The following is a 13,325-nucleotide window of genomic DNA, read 5'->3' on the forward strand; positions in this document are numbered from 1 at the left end:
GGAAAGTGTCTGGTATGGCTAGCACATGTTTTCATTTGATCATGAATATGTGCACAGTTCCTGGGGGCTATTCCATGTTATGAAATCGAGGCTAAGTTTGAATACGCCTCATTTTCTTATAGAGGCACAAACCTTTTCTTGTTAACTGAAAATGAGCTTAGGTAATTCACCATTATGCACCCACTCCTGATATTTAAGCTGCCCAGAGAAACGGTTGTGGAGAGCATCTATCAGGGTTGAAAAAAGCATAGAACAGAGTGGAGCATCTACAGCTCAAGTGAGCTGAATGGATGCATGGTGTGTTATTGGAGGGCCTGAAAAAGTTTTCTTTAATTGTTGTAAAACAAAAAAATATATAACAGGAACAGAGAAAGTTTTTGTCTGCAGTTGAGCAAGAGGTAATAGTTGATCTATAACACAAAAAAGAAAACACGTCTGCTATTGGGAAACAGAGAGAGGCTGTGTGGCACTCTATAGCAGATCAATGGCTAAAATACATTACTGTCAGTTTCGAATTTGTGCATTGCATAAATAAATGTTAATGGCATTATTCCAAAAATTCCCTTTTGATTGAAAGCGTCACACTTCAAACAATTGTGTATTCAGTAGCAATGTGAAATGCATTAGGCAGAAAGTGGAAATTAAATACAAGAACATATTTCAGAACTACTTGAATATAAATTTATATGCAAACATACTTACATTTAGCAACCAAAAAGAAAACTGCAGCTTCTGCTACTGGTGGGGTACCATTTTGAATCCCTCTCCTCTTAAGAACTTTATTATCCTCATCTTAATGGCTAATTGCACAATATATCTAGCCATACTTATTAATGCTGTCTAAAACAACTTACCTGTGCATTGGTCTTATGATTTGCATTTTATTCACTCATATTTTGCCATTATTCACACAGGTGTGCCTATGATGATATCTCTTCCAGGATCTCTGCATCATCAACACTGTGTGCAAATGATGTAAAGAAAAGAAAAATCGGTGCAAATCATGATTGCAATGGTCAGATATTTGCTGCTGTAAGTTCACTTTGCAATGTATGGCTTCAACAAATTGAATAATTGTCGATCCATAACAGCAAATGTTTACATTTTTATTTGTGTTGTCCATCTTCTCCTGCTTCCGTATCTTCATTTTCCTTAGGTTTTATGTTAGGTTTATGATTTACCTCTGGTTCCTTATCCCTAATTGTGATCTTTGGCTTCAGAGTCGTCAAAACTGTAGTTACCCGAGAGGTGTATTTAGGACACTTTCTATTATGCAAGCTGCTGTGTGCTTTGAGCCCTCTGCTGCTCTCTAATCCATCCATCCTCTTCCGCTTATCCAAGGTTGGGTCGCGGGGGCAACAGCTTGAGTAGAGATGCCCAGACTTCCCTCTACCCGGCCACTTCTTCCAGCTCTTGCGGGGGAATCCCAAGGCGTTCCCAGGCCATCCGGGAAACATAGTCCCTCCAGCGTGTCCTGGGTCTTCCCCGGGACCTCCTCCCAGTTGGACATGCCCGGAACACCTCACCAGGGAGGCATCCAGGAAGCATCCTGATCAGATGCCCGAGCCACCTCATCTGACTCCTCTCGATGCAGAGGAGCAGCGGCTTTACTCTGAGATCCTCCTGGATGACTGAGCTTCTCACCCTATCTTTAAGGGAAAGCCCAGACACCCTGCGGAGGAAACTCATCTCAGCCGCTTGTATTTGCGATCTCGTTATTTCGGTCACTACCCATAGCTCATGACCAAGGAACGTAAATCGACCGGTAAATTGAGAGCTTTGCCTTACGGCTCAGCTCCTTTTTCACCACGACAGACCAATGCAGAGCCCGCCTCACTGCAGACACCGCACCAATCCGCCTGTCGATCTCATGCTCCATTCTTCCCTCACTCATGAATAAGACCCCGAGATACTTGAACACCTCCACTTGGGGCAGGAACTCGCTCCCAACCCTGAGAAGGCACTCCACCCTTTTCCGGCTGAGGACCATGGTCTCGGATTTGGAGGTGCTGATTCCCATCCCAGCCGTTTCACACTCAGCTTCGAACTGCTCCAGACAGAGCTGAAGATCACGGCCTGATGAAGCAAACAGGACAACATCATCTGCAAAAAGCAGTGACCCAATCCTGAGTCCACCAAACCGGACCCCCTCTGCTGCTCTTCTTTCTCTTATTATTACGTTTTTGTTTTAGCCTTTTAGCCCTCTTTTTTGAGGGTTTTTGCTGAAAGCAATCCTAGACTCTTTAAACAGAAGTTTTGGATTTATTACAGTAGGCATTTAGTTTACAACTTTTATGTTTTTTGCTGTGTTCTGATCTCTTTGTATTCCATTTAAAGTATTATTTATTTTTTATTTCTTTATTAATTAATTTGTTTCTGTTTTGAGGCATTTTTTTTCCTGCTGATTAATTAATAATTGAAGCCTTTCATTTCTGCATTTTTCATAGTTATTATTCTTATCCTTTGGTTCTTAAATTCTTCATTTCTTGTTTTTTCTTTTTTGCTTTAATGGTACTCTTGGCATTTCTTAATTTGATTATATTAATTAATTACAGCACTCCCTGTTGTTTGGGCTTCTCCTACATATATAATGTTCCACATGCATTATTGATATTACAATTTGTTCTGGTCACTCTCTGCAACATTATGTCCAAAGAAAAATCAGCAAAAATGTGTGCAATAGCATAAGGTTCTAAATCTGAATCGAAATTGTTTAATTTTCTGTGAATTATTTGAACACCTAACTGATTTTTCTTTCCTAATTTAGTTTGTGAGACAATGCTCAGAATCTTTACTCATCTCCCTGTTTAATTTTACAGAAGTGTCTGCTGATGAACACCTGCCAGAGATGGAGAAACTCCTGAGCATTGGAATGACAAGGTCCATACATTAAAAGAAGAGCCCGCCCTGGTATCTGGAAAGTTTCTACAACTGCCAGTGCAGGTAAACAGCCACCAAAGGAGGTACACTTTTAAATGTTATCCCAAAAATGATTATTGAACTGAAACCAGGCTCAGGGAGAGCTTGGTGAGAGACCAGGAAAACTCACAAAGAGCATCAGGGGCCAGCAGAGAACTGTGATATAGCGGGTCCACAGCTCAGATCAAAATGGCCTGTTCTAAAATAAATAATCGCCGCACTCGTGGCTTAAAGAGGGGGCATGGTACTGTGGCTGGAGCGGTTCCCGGGCTCATCCGTGATTGAATCCTGGAGCTGCTAATCGCCACACCTGAGCCACGTCCCCGTAATAAATAGGAGAAGTGGAGACGCAAGAGAAATGAGAACGGTAAAAGACGAGAGAGCAGAATTGGGGGTAGTGCAAGAGGATGGACAAGCCAGCCAGCTAAGTTAAAAGGAAGGTCAGCGTGGTTGGGAATCCCGGATAAAGTGAGCGATCGGCGCTCAAGGGGCTGATCATGCCCACTGAATGGGAGAGAGGGTAGCGATTCAGGAGTAGTCCACCCTAGGGATCTGAGGGACAACCACGTGTGCAAGAAGGAAAACAGGAGGACAACCGATCCCGAGCGGTCTAGCAGACGCCGGCGGAGGCATCTAAGACGGGTTTCGGTAGAGAGAGGACCGCGGTAGCTGGAGTCTCGTTGGCTCAGCAAGGCTTGAATGAGCTGAAGAGGCTGGGAAGGAGCTGGGTCTGAATGACTGTTGCAGATTTTAAATCTTCTGTTTTAGCCTTGTTTGAACATTTTTGGATTTCACTGTTTTTATGGATTATTTATTTATGGAACTGTGGAGCACTACACTTTGTTTTTGGACACAAACTGTTTTGATTTTGTTGTTTTTAATAAAATCACTTTTGCACTTTTTTCCACCATCCCCTTGTTTCGTGATGTCTTCACTGATCAGCTCATTCGGTTACATTACCGACGGTGTCGGGGTTCAAGAGCTCCCAAAATGGAGATGGGAGGCTGGAGCAGAACCCGCATCGTCACAAGAACCCTCTTGTGGAAAATGCACATATTCATAATTATTATTGTTATTGCAATTATTAGAATCAATTATACAATTTTAAAAGAAACATCTACAGCCCTCCTCAGCATAAGCTCTTATACAGAATGCTTGAAAATGAGAAATAAACACACAAAAAGATCAACATTCAATAAGAGTATCAATACGCATTATTGGATAAAACAACACTTTAATTATAATGTCTATTGCAGAATTGTTTAAAAAAGAAGGAAAGTGCAAAGGAAATTGCTAAAAGGATACCAAGTGCCTAAGGATCAAAGTGACATTCATAAGGCATAATGACACTTTAATTATAACTTAGCTATCAGCAGAAAAGCCATTATAGCTGCAATCACACCAGCACAGAATGAAATACTCTATGTGAATCTAGTAATTAAAACTAGTATAATAGAAAAAAACAATTCAAAACAGAAGGTCATAACGGAGAATGAATAAAACTCCCAATCTGAGCCCAGATACTATAGTCTTTCATTAGTTGATTAAACAGGAGAGATTTTTTTGTGCCCCGGTAATCATCTTTACCTTCCTTCAGTAAGCTGAAGATAATGGGGATTCCTGTTTATGATATCCTATAATAAAAGGCAAACTGCAAATATACATCTGACTACAAGTGGCTTATTTCTACACACGGAGTTTATTGTTTTTTATAACTAAACCCTTGCCTTGAAAAGTATTCATTCACTGTCTTGTAAATATGTACAGTAGCTGACCCTTTTGTGCCGCAGTGAGTTCTCTTGTGTGATAGTGGTGAGCTCCCTTATTTGGTCCCTTTTAGGGCTGCTCTTCGATTAAAAAGTTTCATTGCATTTAAGCACATGATTAAAAATTGTAATCTAAGGTTAAATGCATATTAATGAAAACTGCACATGTTTCATTCCTGTGTCATAGTATTTTTCTACAAAGCACAAATTGATGACTTTCTAATACAAAACAGTTATAATAACCGATTGTCTAGGCTTATTAAATTATTCCAGTTAGTATACTGAAAGGTTTTGTGTAATGGAAGCAATTAAATAAACCGTGAAATGCTAATCAGTCAACAGCTCAAAGTTTTTTCTTTTCTTTTTTTTTTACTTTTAGCCTCTGCAAGGACTTAATATCAGAAGTGTCAGAGCAGAGCATAAATGTACTGTAGGAAGCAGGCTCTCTGGGGTCACTGTTAGCACTCTCAACAGTGACTCCTTCGAAAACCATGTCTGATGTAGAGAAGTCAGCACTTGGCTCTACTGGTGTTGTGTCTGCAGTATTAATCCCTACTATGGCTGCTTTGACACTGCCTTTGGTGTTGATGGAACAGAGCATTTTGGGATTCTAGGAGAGGGCATCAACGTTAGTGTGATTTTGCCCACCTTTGTGTTCAATTGCCTTATTGAGTGAATCTAGCTCTAAAATCCACCTCCCTCATCTACCAGAAGGGTCAGCATCAATGGCCATTTTTCAGAGGCCCAAAACATAATGGTGGTTAGTAATGATGGTGAATGATGCAAGTCCAACATAATGTCAAAATTCACTAACTGCCCATTCCAGCACCCACAGTTCACAGTCAAACATGAACAAATGCTTCTGTGTAGGGCTCAGTGCCTGACTGGCATATACTACTATATGTTCCAGTCTCTCTGTTTCATGTGCCAGCATGGTACCAACTGCCATATTAAAGGCGTCTGTATGAATTTGGAAGGGCACACTAAACTCAGACAAGGTTACTACAGGTGCAGAGGAAAGTACATCTTTCAAGTTGATGAATGAAGCATTGCAATCTGCCATCCATTCAAAAGGGTGCATTCTTTTCTATAAGGTCATATCATGAAATGTCCATTACAAAACGCTTGTGATAGGAACATTGCCCAGCAAATGCTCTAACACCCTGTAGGAGACTGCAGGGTCAGCCACATTCTGACTTTCTCTGTGTTCTTTGGATCCAGTTGAAGGTCCCCCTGAAACACAATGTGGCCCAGAAACACCACATGATCACTGACCAGAATACCTCCCCCAATCTAGACAAATGATCCTCGCATGTATGACTGTGAATCGGTATATCGTCAAGATACACCATACAAATATACCCTGGGAGTCCATGAAGAACCAGTTCTATAATTTGTTGGAATGTAGCCGGGGAGTTGGTGAGGCCCATGGGCATGGAGTGCCACTGAGAGAGAACACTTCCAGTGGTAAAAGTTGTTTTCTCCCTGTCCTCCTTGGCCACTTCTACCTGGCAATAGCTGTTTGTAATATTCTAAACCAAACAGAGCCCGCCAGTGCATCCAGGGTGTCATCCCCCCAGGGAACAGGGTGGGAGTCTTTCACCATCACATTATTCAAGTTCCCGTAATCAAAACAAAACCTCAATTTGCTACATTTTTTTAATTACACTACTGGGCTAGACCAAGGGCTGCAGCTCTCTTCAGTAATTTCCTCAGCTAGAAGGTCTGCCACTTGACTCTTTCTTCAGTCAGTGAGGTATGATGTGTATGCTGCATAACAGGAGTGTGGCCGCCTATCCTAATGTAATGTTTCACTAGTGTGCATTTACCATTGCTCTTCTTAGAGTTGTTAAGGATGTCTTTAAATTTAACTATCAGCCTTGATAATGCAACCCTCTGTGCTGCTGAAATGGGCGTATCATGTAGGGACACAGGGGACATTGTGAAGGGTAGAGTCACTGAAGTCACATCCACTGAGGATGGTGGAGGAATCTGGAGATCAAATTCATCCATAGAATAAAACTTGCCCAAGTGCACAACCTGTCTTAAAGTAATGTCGTTTTTGGTAGGATTAAGAACATGTGTGCTAGTTAGTCCATTCTTCACAGAGGTGACAGTGTGGACCACCACCAGATAAGGAAAGTCAGGAAGGTTTGGCTCAAGATAGTCAACAAAGTCACACTGTGATTGATTGGCAAAGGCAGGGGGACAAGCATTAACTGGCACTATTGTCTTGCTAATAGGAGAAAGAGTCATGGCAGTGGCAACAAACAGATCTAGGTCTTTGTGACTCAAGAGGGGAAGAGTAGCATCCTTCAGTTGTAGACAGACTTGATTAACGTCCAGAAGGGCGCGATTCTTCAAAAGAAAATCACAGCCCAGGAGCACTGCTTGGGTAGCCTCCCTAAGGACATAAAATGCATGCTGCCATGACTCAATACCCAGCTGAAGACTAACAGTAATCGTGCCCAGCATGTCTTGCATCTGTCCATTTACTGCATGGGGAGCCACATAGTCTTTCTTTAGAAGAAAATTTCAAAAAGCTGAGGCAGACACGTGGAAATCATAATTAGAGACAGACTTGATCCCGAGTCTATTAATATAGTAACTTCTGTACCTTTAATGAGTCCCCTTACATATGATGTAGGTGTTTCCAAGTGTACATTACTATCATTGTTATCATCCTTTGCTATTGAATTACTCTTCCCAGTGTTAATAGTGGGCAGGCCCACAGGTGCCACAGCTGATGTTTGGGCTGTAAAAATTTGTTTCCCGATTGGCAGCTACTCTCCTCCCCACTAGGTGAGATTAAATGCACTCTCACTTATCAGGGGGTTCTTAATAGGACATATGGACTCTTGCTCCTGTTCTTACTCATACCAGGCCGACTAAGAGTCTCCTGTCAATCTAACAATGCTAACCGTGGTCTGGGAGGAAAGTCTAAGTAGCTGGAGACAAACAAACATCTGCAAAGTCCACATAATTCATGACCAACCCAGGATTTGACACACTAGCTTTTGGGTATGGTCTGAAACTCTTATTTGGGCAGACCCATGCACTTAGCAGGAGTGCACAGTAAAGATAAAGATAAATTATTCTCTGTAAGAAACAGCTGAGAAATGACTTGGACTTATACTGTTGGTTATTCAAGGTATTGTTAACAGCTCATTGAAAGATGCACCCTAATATTAGTCTAAATTTGACCCAAAGCAGTAGAACGATTGTATGTGATGATCAATATTCATTTTGAATATTAGGTATATATTAGGTAGCATGTGTTTCTGTATGGTGCAGCATGCCTATAAAAATTCCTTAAATATCATACCATGGAAAAAGGTGAATGTCTGGGTTTTAACAGTTAGTTTGGAGGCTTGGTAGCACAGCAGTCTGGGTTCAGCATTCTGGGTTCAAATCCTTTGCTAAGATTTTGTAACTGGCTTTTCCAAATTGGCCTCATTGTGGGTTTGTATATGAGCAGACCCTGTGATGGCCTGCGATTAGTGGGTTGGAGAAGTATTTTGTTATGCTATTTAGTTCACTAGAGTTATAGGGAACATTTAGGATTACATCTTGCCTGAAGAAGGGGCCTGAGTTGTAAAAGCTTGCGTATTAGTTAGCTAATAAAAGGTGTAATTGTGCTTGACTTCTCACTACATTCATAATGGCTAACATAGTACAACACCCTAGTACTATGGACCACCTTAATGTAAGCCGAGGACTGTTTTGGGCACCAAAGCCCTAAAAGCACTGTGTATATACTGTGCCACGTTTCTAGCACACCTAACAATGCTAATTTCGCCTCAGATTTTACCAACAGTACATCAAGGCGCAGAAAATGCTCTCCTCTTTCATTTTAGGGCACTACTATTTCCTTATTCTCTTGGTCTAATATTAACAAATGTGTTTTGAGATTTTCAGGTAAAGAAGACAGAAGTTTTGAAGTACTCACTAATCACACATGCAAGCAGGAATTTCACTGTGCTCTGCATACCTGACATTCAACTTATTTGAACTCGCTCTTCTGAAACTATAAGTCAGCAGTTTTAGCTGCTGTTCCACAAGTTAAAAAGAAAATACTGTTGTTTGAGATTGTTAAGGTGTCGTGTGCTTTTTCAGTCATGTTTCTTACTCCATGCTACATTAACACCATTAAAACATCTCGACTTTGTGCTGACTTTCCTATATTGTATGAGAAAGAATATGCCCAACATTCCCTCAAAAATACAGCACTACTAAAACATATAATGTACAAAATATTTGGGATAAGGAGCAGAATCATAAGCAAATCCACTGAAATGAGACTTCTAGAATGTTTTTTTGTATTATTTAGCGAGAAAGTGAAGCAAAATGGCACCTTTTATTGGCTGACTGAGCAGATTATAAGATGCAAGCTTTCAAGGCAGCTCAGACACCCCTTCTTCAGGCAAGTTGCCAGAAGGACATTTAAAGGATAAGAACCTTTTAAACCATACTCGTAAGACAATCAATTAATAATCCAATTTTCAATCAGAACTTCCGACTTGGATATGTGGGTTAATTTTATGAGTCAGTCACCGAATCCTGTTGTTGATATTTTTGCTGTTGCTGCTAGCCTTGGCCAGTATTGAGCTTATCTGTGCTGAGTGAAGGTTGAATTGGTAAGATTTGCAGGACGTATGTCTGCATAAAGGTTAACAGTTTGGTCAGGTCAGGTCAAGTTGGGGAGGATGCATTGGTACAGTGCATTGCCGCACCCACCACACAATGAAACAGCTCAAGATCCTGGTTGGCAACCCCCCAGGCAGACCCACAGTCCAGTCCCACCCTCTGGAAATGAACCATTTATTTACCGCAGCCAGGTGTTACGTGATGGTCCGTTTGACCTTGGGGTCCCAAACAATAAGGATCCTGCGAGCCGAGTCACCATCGCGGAATTGCGCCACATGGCCGTAGTGCCGTAACTGACGCTCCCTCATAATGCAGGTAATGTGCCTCATTTGGGACTCCGTGAGCAGAAAAAGTCAAACCAACGGTACCCAAGGATTCTCTGAAGAGACACAGTGTGAAAGGTGTTCAGTCTTCATCTCAGGTCACTGGATAGCGTCCATGTCTCTCAACCATATAGCAAGACAAGAAGCACCAGGACTCTAAAGACTTGGACCGTCATCCTTTTGCAGAGATATTGGGACTGCTACACACCCCTTTCCAGCGACCTCATGACTCCACATGCTCTTCCAATTAGTCAACTGACTTCATTGGAAGAGTCACCAGAGACATGAGGCATTTCCAATATTAACTTCTCCACCAATATAAAAAGTACCTCAAAGTTTAAAGCACCCTTCCTTCTAACTTTTACATCGCAAAACAGTCACCTTCTCAATCAGTTTGCCTATGCAATTTGCTTTAAGAAAGATGCAAACCCCAATAACTTGGTGAAAGTTACCACTAGCAACATTGTCTACTTCTCCAGCATGTATCACGTCATATGTTTTTAAATTAAGACCAGGATCAAAGTCCTAGCCCTAGTTGATTGTGAGTAGAATCAGGTTACTGTGGTATATGAGCTTGACATTCAGCAGATTCCACAACTGTCTTTCTTCTTCTTCCTATCATGTAATCAGCTTCTATCATTTGCAGCCAGAGCAGCAGATGTCGCTGCTCTTCTTAAAGATGGTTCATATATAGCAACATGAACTTTTCCACTTTAACAGCACATTCTTTAGTTTTGACCATGATAAAGCACATCTTCACAGTTATAACATTGATGATATAACCTTCCCATGTAGTCTGTTGGTATGCACGTCTCTGTTGTTTGTGTTGCTGCATTCCATATTTTCTGCAATTTGATGAAAAAATATTTGCAGTATGAAAAGTCTTCCTCTTCAACCTGATGATCAAAAATTCTGCCAGTAGTGGAAACTAATGCAGCTCCATGTTTTAGTTATTGCCTTTATATCTATAAAAAACATCAAAAACATTCCAAGTGTGTCAAACTGTCTTTGTCAAAATGCTCCAAACTTATCAGATTAGCAAGCTAACAGAGAAGGATATTAAACCTCTATCTGTTGCAGCTTCAAATGGAAAAGACCCAGAGCCAGAAAAATTGTGTAATAAGTTATGCTCACTAAGAAGTAGATTTCAGAAAGCTACAATAGGAAATGAGTTCTAGATTGTTGTCTCAAAAAAACACATAAAGACAGCCAGGTCTTCAAAACAATGAAAGAAACAAGAAAATGTCAATGTTTTATGATACATGGTGAAACTAAAGAAATCAAAATGGAATTTAAATGAAAAATAACATGGCAATCATGTAGAACAGATTGTGTATGGCATGGATTATTAAAAAAAGAAAAACTTTGCCTTTAGTTTACAGTAGTAAATGTAATGTGGCCAAACAGCATGTGTGCGATTTCTGCCTATGGCACCTTCTGTTTGAAGCCTGCATGTTGTTCTCGTGTTTGTGTGGATTTCCTTTCTTAGTCTAATGGCATCTGGTTTAGTGTGGCTGAGTGCAAACCTCTGGCCTGTCAGGAACTGCTTTGTACTATGTGTTAGTGTTCAGCTATACTTAAATTGTAGCCCCACTGTCCATTGTCTCAACCTGCTTATTCCATTTAAGAGTTTTTAGGACTCCTTTGAGTAGAGTATGCCTGGTAGAGAGAGGAAAGAATGTCATCAGGAGATGAGAAAAAACTGGGAAGGAATAGACAGAACCTGGGACAGACAAGAGGTCAAAGTACTGAGAGAGAGAGCGAAAGATAATCAAATGACTAAATCCAAAACACAACAGTATATTTTAACAATCAGCTATCTATAAAACAAGATGAGTTACAAACCAAACCAAGGTGAATTCTGGGATGGTAAAGCAAAAAGAAATAGCTTGTTAGCAATTTATATCATACTGGGGGTTTCCCCCTGCTCACTTTGCTCGCCAACCCCCCTTGCCTATACACTATGCTCCAGCCACTTTGCGTCTCTGCCGCTCGCATTGAGAGAAGGGGGGATGAACGCACCACAAGGAGACTCTTCCAAAACCCCCTCTTAAATGGTGACATAATGGGAAACAAAAAGGTTTTTTTTACCTCCTTTTTGCTTGATCAGCTGCTGGCTTGCTGCTGCTGCCGTGCCGCATGATCTGCATCTCGCGCAGCAGCACTTTGAACATTTAAAAGCCTGAACAGCAGCTGTCTTTGTCATCTACTCTTTGTCTTTTTTTTCCGGCCCCAGGCATGGTTAAACCTCTTGGCACAAAGTCTCGTCTCACGGGATGTGAGTTCTTGATATTCCTTAGTTTATAATTTAAAAACAGATTAAGAATCTGAAAATCTACAACATCATGTTAAAGTTTGATAAATTCTGAAAAGAATGATACCAAATATATATATCTAAGTTTTAAAATAAGCCTGATTTAAAACATAACATAAAATTCGTTGCACTTTTAGGCTTGGGATTTTATATATATAGAGAAGATAATAAGCCCAAATATATTAAGAATTTATAATCAGACCACACACAAATATACAGGTATATTAAAATGAAAGATTATATTAAGAGAAACAAGAAACAAGTCTGTTTTCTGCCACTTACACAAAGCAAGAACAAAAAAGTTTGTTTGTGAGATAGGACTGATCTCACCCAAAAACCCAATGGAACTTGTCCTTTATCACAAGGTTGAATGTTTTTCCTTGTTTAAAATGAAAATCTTCAGTTAACTTAAGGCCGTTGTCCTGGAAGTTGTTCGCTCCAACAAAATCCATAACCACATTGTAATCCCAAAAACGTCCATAGCTTTAAGTTTTAAGACTTTTAAAGCTATGTCTACGTTACAATGTTTTCATTTAAACACATTTTTCATATTATTTTGTCCATACTGCAATCTTCCTATTGTTTATTAACTCTTCGAGGGCTAAATGTTTTTCCAAAAAATTATGCTTTCACACCAAAATCAACCTGAAACGTCTGTTGCTCCATGCTGTGGCTGCCAGTTTGTCAAATTTGCTGCCAGGCTATCTTCACGTGGCTGGGACAGCAGCGGTGGTCATGGTCACAGTGCATTACAATCTGGTTTCTACATCTTATCATTGTTAAGTGGCAGGACTCCCTGGCAAACATTGTCAGTACCATGACTAGCTGGGCACCGATCAGCTGAAGCTGGACCCTCACATTCATTTTCGATCACTTGTATCAAAATTTGAGTCTGACAAGTCATAGTCCAGTTTAGAGATAATAGGCAAAGCACCATCCACGGACTATTTTGCTTTTCGTATTCGATTTGAGCTCTCGCCAGATGTCATGTGCCATTTTTGCCATTGTGTGCGCCTTGCTACTCACAACAGCGCAGGGAATCTGGGTCAAACCAATGAATCTAACTTTCCTTCTAGCAATGACAGCCCAACGTAATGGCTGGTTTTGTCAGAGTTTACAGTCGATGACCATCGTCAACTCCTTCTTTTGACAAAAGTCGACATCAGCCGTGAAAGAGTTAAAGTACTGTATCTCTGTTCACTCTAAAAGAACTGAAAATGCACTTTGCATGGTGAAAAAATCATTGAAAGGATGTTAATGCCGCCAACCATGGGATTTATCAAATTTTAATCCAGTCTCTCTTCTTGCTTGCCCACCTTCAGTCAGAATTCTGTCTCCCTCAATGTGTTTGCGAAG

This window comes from Polypterus senegalus, chromosome 8 (genome assembly GCF_016835505.1).
Source record: "Polypterus senegalus isolate Bchr_013 chromosome 8, ASM1683550v1, whole genome shotgun sequence".
Classification (NCBI taxonomy): Eukaryota; Metazoa; Chordata; class Cladistia; order Polypteriformes; family Polypteridae; genus Polypterus; species Polypterus senegalus.